Genomic DNA, 11,787 nt, shown 5'->3' on the forward strand with positions numbered 1-11,787 from the left:
CAACTCTGTCCCATGTAAAACCAACAGCACCTCCTTCATTGCAAGTCGCTGGTTAGTTCCACCAACTTTCCTCCTGCCCATCACTGCCAAGAGTTAAAAGGGAATGCGTTCATACCTCAGCCTCTGGCGGCCCACCCCCCTGCACTGGAAATACTCTCACCATGGTCACTTGTGGTGTCCCAGGGGCTAACCATCACCCGTGGACTTTGGTTTTTGAGTTTGCGTTTTAAAGTGTGGAACACTTCATGAATTTGCGAGTCATCCCTGCGCTGGGGCCATGCTAATCTCCTCTGTGTCGTCAGACCTTTGGTCTTGACTGCCTTTGACCTCTCTGTGGGGCTGGCTCTGTCTGTCCTTGAGAAGCTCCTGTCCTCCCCGCTCCCACCAGATGGTCTTTTGGATTTCCTGCCTGCCCTCGGGCTGGTGAATCTCCACTCCTCCTCCGGGTGGAGGCACCTTGGACCCATAACAGCCTCTGCCCCCTGGTGGGGCGGACTGCATCCTGCATACTGTGTTCACACAGCTCTGTGTTCACACAGCTCTATGTCCACATCAGCTCTCCAGCCCAGCTCACACCCTGACTGCCCAACCAGAACCCGGAAGTCATTCCTGACTCATTTTCCTTCTTGTCAGCCCAAGGAGGATCTTGTTGATCTGTGTCCTGAATATCTGTCCTATCCTATCCACCCCATCTGCCACTGCCATGGTCTTAGGTCCCTAATCTAACCTGGATTTCGGCAGAAGGTGAGAAACGGTATATAAAAACAGCATAGTGCAGTGGGATGTTTATAAGGATTTGCCAGTTTTTTAATGCCAAGATTTACATGAATTGTTAGTGGGAAGAGAAGGGGACAAAACAAATCTCATGAAAACTCTGAAAGGGAGAATTAAGTTAGAACCCAGAGGCCACACCTTTAAGGCAGCCTGATATTTAGTTTCCCTAAAAATATAGCAAAATTTTTCCACCTGTTAAAAATTAGGAATTAGGGTTAAATATAACTTTGTGTATGTTGAATTTTATATGATTACATGAACAGACCTAATAGAACAGGTCTGCACTATACGACCTACAGTGTGTCCTAAAATATAGACTGATAAACACTCTAAAATACAAAAGCAATGTCCTTATACAGTGATACAGCATTTCTTAAAAGAAATGTAAAGTCGACCTTTTCCTAGTCCTATCTTTATCTGGGAAACTGACCCTCATTTGTGTTTCCAACCATGGGATCAGCATTCAAAATTCCAGCTGGTTCACCTAGAGCAGGGGGAGTGGAGTTGTAGGTAGAGCACTAAGCGCAGCCAGGAGCTGCTGGCAATGCAAGCATCTGTTGCCAGGCAACGGCCGCAGCAGCAGCAGCAGCAGCAGCAGCACCTAGTCCTATCTTTATCTGGGAAACTGACCCTCATTTGTGTTTCCAACCATGGGATCAGCATTCAAAATTCCAGCTGGTTCACCTAGAGCAGGGGGAGTGGAGTTGTAGGTAGAGCACTAAGCGCAGCCAGGAGCTGCTGGCAATGCAAGCATCTGTTGCCAGGCAACGGCCGCAGCAGCAGCAGCAGCAGCAGCAGCACCGCCACCACCACCACCACCACCACCACCACCACCACCACGGTGGAGCAGCACCCACATGCAGAGATGAAGGGCTGCCCTGCAGCAGCCAGGTGCCAGCAGAAGAGGGGCAGAGGTGCTGGTTCAAGGAAATGCTGGGGCTGCAAAGTAGGTGTGGGAGGGAGAACTGGGAAGGTACAAAGTTTGCGGCAAAAAAGGGCAAAAGATAAAGTGATGTTTTCCTCACTCTTGTTGATGTTTAAGACAGGCAGGGTGTCCCTGCAATCTCAGTGCATTTGAAAGTTTAATTACTTACATTTCTTTTATATTCCTTAGTTTTGTGAATTTTGAATACTGTAATGATTTTTAAATTTGGTTTTGTTTTAGTCCCTCTGACTGGATAGCTATATATATATATATATGGCACCGGTTCTCTGGTCTGAACTCTAGTCTGTGATGGCAATAAAAACAAAATTTGTTTCTCGCCATAGAAGTTTAACAACTGGAGTAAATATTCATAGAGACTGTTTGATTCATGACAGGCCCAGATCTAGGAGATGCTGAGCCGCTTTGAAAAAAGACTAGAGTGCTAGGTAGTACAAGATAGTGGAGAGTTGAATTTAATTTTTAAAAATCAATACTTAAAAAAGTTTAATAACTAGTCTTTCAATAGCATTTTATACTTAAGAGATTGATAAAGGTTAAAACTGCACTAAGACTTTTGGAATAGTACATAAAAAATTTTTAAAGACGAGGAACAAAATAGTTGAGGAAAGATGAAGAGTCACGAATTCCGTGCAATGGCAATGCTCCAAGAATCCAAAGCTGCAGCCAGTTTTGCAGCGAACTTGGCGGCACCAGCTGGGTGACTGCTCCGCACACGGCCCTCATTCTAGTTTGTGCCATTTTAGACAACTGCTGTTGTCCTATCTCTTTTCTTTCTCAGTATCTTGGTGGAACCAACCTGTGTAGATCAATTTCCCTTCTTAACAGCGGAGCCCGCTCCATGACCCAATCACAATACACTTTATTTTTTCCCCATTTTTATAGAAAAGCGGGGAAACATTTCCCCTTTTGTGCATAATACTCTGCAATCAAACGTCTCACCACTTATTGAAATATTTGTCTCCTTTTCCCCCCTCCTTACTCAGGCAGCCAAAGTAATATTAAATAGCTTTTGGAAGTATCATCCATAAAGGGTAGTAATTCAGTCTTGTTCTTGACAAAAATGACAGCTTTAAAAACTAAAATAGCAGCCAATCATAAGGGAAGGTATGCTGCCTCTGATCCCACCCCATGTCCCCAAAGCCAGGACAGAAATATCCTCTCTGGCACACACAACTCAGTGCCACAGGCAGGAGTTTCTTACAGCATGAAAACAATAGGTGGGAGACCACTGAATGATAAGACAACAAAACCCCATGAAACAGAACAGGGAATCCACAAACAGAATGAAGCTCAAAAAAAAATCTGTGAAAGCCACCAAGCTGGGTCAGATTATGAGACAGAAATGAAATAATGGGCCCAAGGACCAGAGGAGTGAAAATTAGCATTTAACCAGTGAAGGTGAGCATCTCTATTTGTTTAATTCGGTTCTTTAACCTCAAATAGCCTAACAAAATATTGGACTACAGCAGAGATTCAAACACATGTTTAATTCTTATGCCACAAATGCTGACGTGAAGTTTCAAAAAGAGTCTAATCAATCTTAAAGATATTTATTTTTTTTACTAATTAAAAAACATCAGATGAAATGAAAAGTAAAAACTGTGAACAAACCCCCCAAACATAAATGCAGTTTAGCCCTAACATGTTTGGCTCAGTGGATAGAGCGACGGCCTGTGGACTGAAAGGTCCCAGGTTCAATTCCGGTCAAGGGCATGTACCTTGGTTGTGGGCTCATCCCCAGTGGGAGGTGTGCAGGAGGCAGCTGATCGATGTTTCTCTCCCATTGATGTTTCTAACTCTCTATCCCTCTCCCTTCCTCTCTGTAAAAAATCAATAAAATATATTTAAAAAAAATAAATGCAGTTTAAATCTTAGGGGAAATTTTATGATAAAAAATAGTTTCAGCGCTTAGTTCTAAATATCTTGAGTTTTGTAGTCCCCAAATAACTACATTCACTAACATTTTCTTATAAAGCGAATCAGACTCGACATAGCCCCCGAAGTTGGAGCGAAGAGAAAGACAAGCAACCTGGTGTGCATTCTAAATACTTAGCAATGTTCTCCTGATATCACGGAGGTGCCCGTGTGGGATGGCAGAGCTGCCAGAAACGTGATGACAGGAATTCAGTCTTCACACACGGACCCGATGTTGGACTTCAGCAATGCCCGCCTGCCTCACAATTATTTTCATATTTTAGGCAAATCATGTAGCAGTATGCTGTAAGGATAGTTAAGAGAAACCCATTTTGTATCTACCCAATGTAGATCCATATCATTGAACATGTTTACTTCTACCCACTGGCCATCATCTAAGAGATATACTACAAAGCAGACAAGAAAACTCTAAAACCGATTTTTAAAGCTCTCGAGCAGTTGGGGAAGTAAGAATAGCACACTGCAGTCATTCAGGGGACAATGTGTGAGACTATCTATGAGCCAAGGGCGAAAGGTGTGGCAGGCCCTCTGCAGTGGTTCACAACCTTCCTAATGCCACGACCCTTTAATACAGTTCCTCATGTTGTGGTGGCCCTCAATTTCATTGTTACAAATTGAACATAATTAAAGCATAGTGATTAACCACAAAAACAATATGTAATTATATATGTGTTTTCCGATGGTCTTAGGCGACCCCTGTGAAAGGGTCGCTTGTCCCCCAAAGGGGTTGCGGCCCACAGGTTGAGAACCGCTGGGGGGATGGGAGGGCTCATGGAATTGGGACAGGCTTCAACAAGGAGGTGAACGGAGGTGTGTCCCGAAGAATGAGGGGGGTTGGACCACGTAGAAAGAAGGAAGAACTGCAAGGTTAAAAGCGATGGAAAGGGAATTGGTATTGCACAGGAGGGAGACGGGCTGACAATAACTGTCTCAGAGGTAGGGTGAAGCAGATGAGCCACGGGAAATATATATTCTTGGTATGGAAGTTTTTCTCAAGCTATAAGCTCTCACACGAAGTGTGTAGCTTAGTAATTAACAGCGTGGGTTGTTGAGCAAGAGATGCATACGCTCAAACCCCATGTTTCTTTCTCTGTGAATGGGTGAGGGTAATGGTGCTCTCCTCATAGTAATGTGGTGAGAATTATTCAGAATCAATTCATCTATCACAGTGCCTGGTGAGTAGCGAGCTCTCAAAAGATGTAGTAATTATTATTTTTATTCAACATTAGTTTAATAAATACATATCCATTTTATTCCTCTACATTACCCCTTTTTGAGGAGCTTCTGATTTTTTCTACTAGGTGGGCACGTGAACAATGAGCTATATAGTATAGGCAACAAAGATTTGTTCAATATCTACCTAACCTCAGCGGAGCAAAGTACTAGCTGCTAGCTGGGAACATAAAGGCAACGAGACATGTTAGAAAAACGACAAAAAATACACAATAGATGAATTGATAAACAAAGCGTGGTCTATACATGCAATGGGATATTACTCAGCGTTAAAAAGGAAATTCTAACACATGCTACAACATGGATGAACTCTCAGACAATGTGCTAAGTGAAACAAGTCAGTCACAGAAGGACAAATACTGTACGATTCCACTTATATGAGGGACCTAGAGAAATTAAATTCAGAGAGACAGAGAGTAGAACGGTGGCTGCCAGGGGCTATGGGTAGGAGGGGGGAAGGAGGAGTTAGTGTTTAAAGGGTACAGAGTTTCAGTTTGGGGGAGGAACAAGTTCTGTGGGTGGATGGAGGCAATGGTTGCACAACACTGGGAATGTACTTAATGCCACAGAACTGTACACTTAAAAATGGTTCAAATGGTAAATTTTGTTTTGCATATTTTAGCACAATACAAACAGGAAAAACTTTATATGTTGATCACAGCAATTATAGTTTCCTGCCAGCAGGTGGCAATGTAAAGCCTGAGGGACAGATGAAGGGACTGAAGGATGTTTTCAAACCAGTGCATTTTTCAAACACTTTATAAAATAAGGAATCCGGCCCCTTATTTATCATGTGTTGTACATATTCCCCCACTTCCACTTGTTTAATTTCTTTAGGTCTTGTTTATAGCATTTCTTTCGATAAAAAAAGTTTTTAAAATTTAATGTAAACATGTTTAACACTATTTCTCTTTATGGTTTTTGGTTTTTTTTAAAAAAAATATTTTATTGATTTTTTACAGAGAGGAAGGGAGAGAGATAGAGAGCCAGAAACATCGATGAGAGAGAGACATCGATCAGCCGCCTCCTGCACATCCCCCACTGGGGATGTGCCCGCAACCCAGGTACATGACCTTGACCGGAATCGAACCTGGGACCCCTCAGTCCGCAGGCCGACGCTCTATCCACTGAGCCAAACCGGTCTCGGTGGTTTTTGGGTTTTATTATCTGACTAGAGAAGGTTTCCACATTTTATTTTTTGATTTGGCAGATTTGTTTCCCACATTTTAAAGAAATTTATTCATATTTGTTTAAAAAGATCAGTGCATTTCCATTCATTCACCACAGAGCATTCTTTGAATACCCCCGTCCCTACCCAGCCTTGAGATGACAGTAATGAAGTAGACACCGTCCCTGTTCTCAAGAAGCTTAACAGTCTAGTAGGAAGGGTCAGACAAGCAACCTAGTTCTCTTGAGTTCAACAGAACACACAGTGGGAGCACACAGAGGTGTGTGTGTAAAATTGCAGAAGTGAAGAAAGGTATGTTTTTTTCATTTCCTTTCCTAGAGAAATGTATGCTAACCTTTGTAAGCTACCCCCCATCTTAATTTTAAGGCACCAAAAGGTGCTTTGTTTCCAGCATCTCATTGAGCATCACTACAGCTACATGATGCACATTATTATCCACATTTTGAAGATAAGGCTGTTAGTCTGAAGGTCACATAGGGGCCTAAAAGGGGTGGAGTGTGTTGGATCTCAAAGCCCACGCCCTTTCCAGAAGGAGCTTCAAGGCTCTTATAGATGGAAAAAATATCACACCCTTCTCTCTTCCACTAGTTTCAAAAGGAAAAAATCAAACAAGCTCACCTCTTTTCTAACTCAGTTAGGCAGATTAATCTGCATATAATGACTGATGAATTATATGTGTTCTGTTAACTCTTTGCCCAGTTGCCTTAGCAACTGGTTTCTTTTAGAATTTGGCTTAGTTACAGAGTTTAAAGCAACAGTGTGCCTTATAATAGAATGTCAAATTGTACGTGAAATTAAACAGAACCTAAATTTTATCACAGGTGGGAACCACGCACCTTTCTCAGGTTGGAGTGGCTCCTCCTAAAACGTGCAGGGCTGCCGACAAAACACAAGGGACACAGAGCCTAGTATTGGTCCACCTTTGTCATTACATGGTTTGTTTAGACTTGTCATTAAGTAGGAACCATTTGATGGGTTTAAGTTACAGACAAATTAAAGATTGACTTTCCATGGGGCATCTCTGACTGCAGGCAAATCCCACTCCATCTTAAATGTATTAGAGCCAGGAGAGCCACAGAGGACGAAGGGGCATGCAAATACGGAAGGCAAGGAAGAGCCTGTGGGGTGGACTGAGATTGTAGTGACTGGTATAAACTCATGACCTCTAAAACATGTCTGTATTCGCTCATAATACGTGCACAGAGAAATGGCCCGTTCCAGGGCGGGGACAGGGCAGCTCCAAGACCAACCTAGAACCCTGTTCTGCCAGAAAGTAAGGAAGTGCTTAAAGAATGTTGGGGGCCTGTCACAAGAACACAAGAGCCAGCCTGAAGGGGCTCTGACTTGGCCAACTCTGGGATGACTTGAGCGCCAGAATATTTTAGTATGGTAATTAATTCTACACCACTGAAAAATGTAGGCATCGCACATGTCCATGCCAATCACAAATAGGTAAACGAATAGGTGGGGCAAAAGGGTGGCACCGAGCGCAGGATTCAGCGATGGAGGCTACATTTAGGGGAACACTTTCATGAGGAACAGGATATCCCATGGTCTCCCCACTGACTGCCTATCAGCTGCAAAGTAAAAAATAATAACCACACAGCGGAGGAACCGGACAAAAGTTTGGGTCATCAAAATAACAGCATGGCCAGGGGGAGGGTCTGGACATCGCCTGCTTCAGATGGAGACCCTGAAAAGACACACATCATCCATGGAGTGTTCTGGCAAGGGAGGCATCACCTGAGCTCGATCAGACGCAACATCGGGAAAACCTAAAACTTAAAAAAACAAAAATGAGGGGACTATTCTTCAAAAATGGCTATATTACAAAAACAAACAAAAGACTGTGGAAATGCTCTAGGTTTGGGGAACTAAAGAGAGACCAAACCCTAGACTGGATCCTGGACTGCAGGGGGGGAAAATGCTAAAAAATAAGCAATTCAGTCAATTGATAAAATTGGAAAACAGATGGTAAATTAATATATTTATTATATCAATGCTAAACTCACTGAAGCTGCTACCTGTACCTTGGTTATGTAAGAGAATACCCCTATTCTTTTTAAGAATCTATTTTTATTGATTTCAGAGAGGAAGAGAGGAGAGAGAGAGAGAGGGAGAGAAACATCAATGATAAGAATCACTGATTGGCTCCCTCCTGCACACCCCTGACTGGGAATCGAACTGCTACCTCTGGTTCATAGGTCGACACTCAACCACTGAGCCACGCCAGCTGGGCCCAAATAAAGTGTTTTTAAAGTACTTTATCTTTCCTTGATTTTATAGGATCTTACAAACAAACAAACAAACAAACAAAAAATGCTCAAAACTCTACATTCTCCCGTGTTGTTTTCTTTCATATGAGACTGAAATGTTCGCATGCAGATGGCTTTTTAAAAAAGAGATTGCATTATGGAAAGATTCAAACATATGCACAAGTAGAGAGAACAACGTAACGGACCCATGGACCCTTCACCCAGCGTCAGCAGTCAACTCGTGGCTCATCCTGTTTCATCAATTCCCCACCCCTCTGCCTTCTCCTGTATTATCCAAAGCATAGTGCAGACATCACACCACTCACACAGACATCACACCACCCACACAGTATCTGAAAAATAGAGGCTCTTTTAAAATAATACAATTGCAATGCCATTATTGTACCTGAAATCACTGACAATAATTGCTTAGCATCATCACATAGGCAGTCAGCGCGTGAGAAGGCTCCTGACAGCGGGCTCTAAACGGGGGCCCGGTTGTAGTCAGAGGCCCCAAACTGTTTCCAAGTTCTGATGTCTCAAGGACCTCTGCACACGGATCCTCTCACTAATCCCAAACTGGCAATTACTGCTACCAGATACTGATGAGGTACTGGCGAAATGAAGAATGTGGCTCCTGACGTTCTCAGATTGGTTGTATTGGAACAGAAATTAAAAATACATCCAAAACTTAAAAAAAACACACCACCACCAAACTTCAGATGCACAGAGTAGGAGACTGACGGAATCTTTATGGATCCCTTGTTCATCTGATGCCAGGAATTTGGTCCTTTCTTTGTCATCACCCCTTTCCTTTAAAAGCTGAGCGTAGAATAAAGTAGAATAAAAAGAAAAGTTTGATTACTTCCAATCTAGTTAATCACGCTTTTATTACGCATGCAAATTGCCAAGCCCTGGCTACATTTACACAGAGCTTGCTGCTCCCTGAGGCATTTGGGCCACACCACCGTGCGTTCAGCCCATGAGCTCCGGTGATGACGGTTTTAACCTAATCCAGTCTGTGGGATGTGGTCCTTTCTTGTAAAGGAAGGGTTATCGTTCTTCCCTGATTCCCCAACTCTGCCAGGAAACCACTGATCCTCGGGAAGGACGGATTCATCTGAACGAAGAACTGTCACCATGCACCTTAACCCGTGCATGGTGAGACAGGAAGCTCTAAAGTCCCCCCAAAACAATCGTGAAAATGACAAAATCAACACTCCTGCAAACCTCCCCGCAGCATGGCACAGCAAAAGACACTCCCTAACACAGCAGTTACCCAGGAATCAGAACCAGTTCTTCACCTTCAGTTCCTTCAGTCCCTCACCTTCTTACCGGCCTGGTAGTTGGATGTCATTTGTGTGGATTTTATCACCGAGCTCCCCCCCGGCGCCCCCCCCCCGCCCCCCGTGTTTATGGAGTGCGGATGACAGGCGGGACTGTCCCAAGGAGTCAAGGACTAACACAGATGGGCTGTGGCGTCTGTTAAGGATTCCACTCTTCATCTCAAGGACGCGAGAGGTTGAGGCATTGTCAGCCGCAGGGCCGTGACATGGGGAGTTTTGGTTTCACAATAATTCTGTTATGTGAACTGACTCCAGGCAGGACAAAACTAGAAACGGGTGGCAGTTGAGAAGCATTGGGCCTTCTTGGGGACAGAGATGATGGGAACAGTTTTGCAGAATAGACTCAAGAACGGTGCATAACCTGTCCAGGAATGTACAGAGTCACATGGACATACAAGTCCTGGGCTTGGGTTTTTCTTTAACACGGAAAAACATATTCCCAGAGTAGAAAAAACAAAGGACACACCAGAGAGGAAACAGGACTCTGGTGTGGCTTTAACTCCTACTGCAGAACGCTGCGGTGTGCTGCCCAGGCCCCATAGTGCCCCCTCCCCACGCATACCTCTGGCATGGCTTTCATCAGGACAGGCCCCTTCAACTTCCCTTTGAAACAAGGGGATAGAGGGAATTGCCCAGAAATCATCATTCACACCTAGGAGCTTAGTGAGTGCAAGTTTCCCCTCTAACAGGACAGGAGTCAGGGTGGCAGCCACCCCCAGGTTTCCGGTACTCACTCCGTCCCCAAGCACAGCTGGGCAATGACAAGAAGCCTCCCTTCTCCTTGCCAGCAATGCAGAGTCAGCCCAGCTTTCCTGTGCGGCGGCACCCCCTGGTGGCTGGTTTGAGGAATAAACCCAACCAGAGCACAGCAGGATCCCCACGTTCCCATTTCTGTTTTGTCAATGATTATTTCCGATTTCTTTTAGGCCAGATTCTGCCAGGTGGTGCGGAGGATACAGAGAAGAATCAGAATGGACATGACCCTCATCTATAATAATAAAAGCGTAATATGCAAATCGACCCAACGGCTGAACAGTGGAACGACCGTCAGGACGACCTTCCAGATGAAGCTATTGCCTTGGTCGGCTGAGGCAGCCGGGGCTGTGAGAGCCTACTCTTGCATGAATTTCATACATCGGGCCTCTAGTAGAATATATAATCTCATAATAGATTTAAGCTAACCTTATAAGTATCTATGATATAAGATTTAAAAGGTGTTATCTGATTTTGTAAGCATATTGCATATAGATAGATATATATACACACTCTAGAAAAACTTTATAGCCTTGTTATGTGCAATAGAAACCTAGTATTCTTTCAAGGCAAATTGTGAAATGCAGTGTTATTTGGATGGTGCATCATTAAGGAACTTCAGAATGAGAGATGTGAACAGTTTCTTGTTGTTCTGTTGATACTATATCCCGATATAAGGTCCTTTGAAGAGTTTATATGCATATAAACATTATATGTGTATACTAGAGGCCTGGTGCACGAAATTCACACACTAGGAAAGGCTCCCACCACCGCTGCTGCACTTGCCAGCCATGAGCCTGGCTTCTGGCTGAGGGGGAGCACACTGACCAGCAGGGGGAAGCTCCTGCATTGAGCGTCTGCCCCTGGTGGTCAGTGTATGTCATAGCGATCGGTTGTTCCACCGTTTGGTCAATTTGTGTATTAGCCTTTTACTATATAGGATCACATCATTGTGATATCATAAGATAGAAATTATCTATATATATATAAAAGCCTAAGTGACTGTCCGACCGGTAGCTATGATGTGCACTGACCACCAGGGGGCAGACACTCAACGCAGAGCTGCTGAGCTCTGGTGACATGGCAGCTGTGGTTTTTGGGTGATGCACCAGAACCAGAGAGGAGAGAACCCGATTCTGAGGTGTGTCACCTGAGAATGGCCCTCTCACAATTTGGGACCCCTTGGGAGATGTCGGAGAGCCGGTTCAGCCCAATCCCCACAGGCCAGGCTGAGGGACCCCACGGGTGCACGAATCCATGCACCAGGCCTCTAGTATATATATATTTGTGCTAATAAGGTTTTCAATATACTCAATACCCAACATAGCGTCTGGCATATTATACATCTTTTTTTTT

Source organism: Myotis davidii, unplaced genomic scaffold, assembly GCF_000327345.1.
Source record: "Myotis davidii unplaced genomic scaffold, ASM32734v1 scaffold78, whole genome shotgun sequence".
NCBI classification, from domain to species: domain Eukaryota; kingdom Metazoa; phylum Chordata; class Mammalia; order Chiroptera; family Vespertilionidae; genus Myotis; species Myotis davidii.